Source organism: Podarcis tiliguerta (genome assembly GCF_965153285.1).
Source record: "Podarcis tiliguerta genome assembly, chromosome: 8".
In the NCBI taxonomy this organism is placed as follows: domain Eukaryota; kingdom Metazoa; phylum Chordata; class Lepidosauria; order Squamata; family Lacertidae; genus Podarcis; species Podarcis tiliguerta.
This window is the reverse complement of record NC_139541.1, coordinates 86,114,365-86,115,758: the sequence shown is the minus strand read 5'-3', so window position 1 is coordinate 86,115,758 and position 1,394 is coordinate 86,114,365.

The following is a 1,394-nucleotide window of genomic DNA, read 5'->3' as shown; positions in this document are numbered from 1 at the left end:
AAGTGTTCAATTATTAACACAAATATTCACTGTTAGGCCTATCCTCCTCCATTTATTTAACTGTTCTTAAAAAAGTAGGAACTTGTACTCATGCCCCATACGTTTGCGGCACATTCCCTTCCTCCTAAGAATCCTGGGAACTGTAGTATGTTGGGATACTGCCAGGGAGACAAAGTCCATCATGACTCCACGTCATCTCCGGACGTCCATTGATCTCCTGTAGAGACGCAGTATCAGCAATTAGCGACACGAGCTCCAGAAATAGCTTGCCACATTCTGGAGCCGTGCACGCTCTATCAGCAGATAAGGCACACAGCGAAAGATGCACTCAGGAGAGCATTATTTACAAGTTTATTTCTGCGTTGATCAGAACAAAGAAAACATGACTGCCTGCTTCAGTGTTCCGGCATAGAGAGAGAGAGAAACGAAAACAAAGACACAACAGAAACATCCTGTGAAACAGGAAAATACGCAGGCTGTGACACAAACATCCTGCTCCCTTTTAAGGTGGAATGGAAATATCCTAACATAGTATGCATCTCACAGAACTACAGTTCCCAGCACCCTTGACAAACGGCTATACCCAGGATTCCTTTGTTTGGTGTGCTTTAAATGTATGATGTGCACACCGCCTTTCTTCCAGAGTCACAGAAGTCAAGGAACCTAGGTTAGCCATCTATGTCACATAGAGGAAGGAGAAAGGTTGTTTTCTGCTGCTCCAGAGAAGCGGGCACGGAGCAATGGATCCAAACTACAAGAAAGAAGATTCCACCTAAACATTAGGAAGAACTTCCTGACAGTGAGAGCTGTTCGGCAGTGGAATTTGCTGCCAAGGAGTGTGGTGGAGTCTCCTTCTTTGGAGGTCTTTAAGCAGAGGCTTGACAACCATATGTCAGGAGTGCTCTGATGGTGTTTCCTGCTTGGCAGGGGGTTGGACTCGATGGCCCTTGGGGTCTCTTCCAACTCTAGGATTTCTATGATTCTATGATCCCCATTAAGTTCAGTGTGTCTGCGTACATGACCCTGAGGCTAGGAGTTCCGTAGATCGCAGGCGGCTGCATTTTGAAAGGCAGGACCTTAGGTGGTAATTCTGGCAACCTCTGCTCTTCCCTTGCTGTGTTCCACCGAGCCACGTTCCCTCGCTAGACGTGGCAACATCTGGAATTCCGGGGGGCCTTTTCTGCAGAACATTTTGCTGCCACAGACTCTGCTTGAACATGAACAAGCCAGTGCCCAGCAGAAGGCCAGAGGAGATACACCTCCTGCCTTCAGAGAAGCCAGGCGCCACCAGAACTAGCATGTAAATGACCCCTTCATTCCACTACCCCTTCTTTAATATATTTGGCATCAAAGGTTTTCTAATAAAGAAGAGAAAAAGAGGTTTGGTGTTTGCT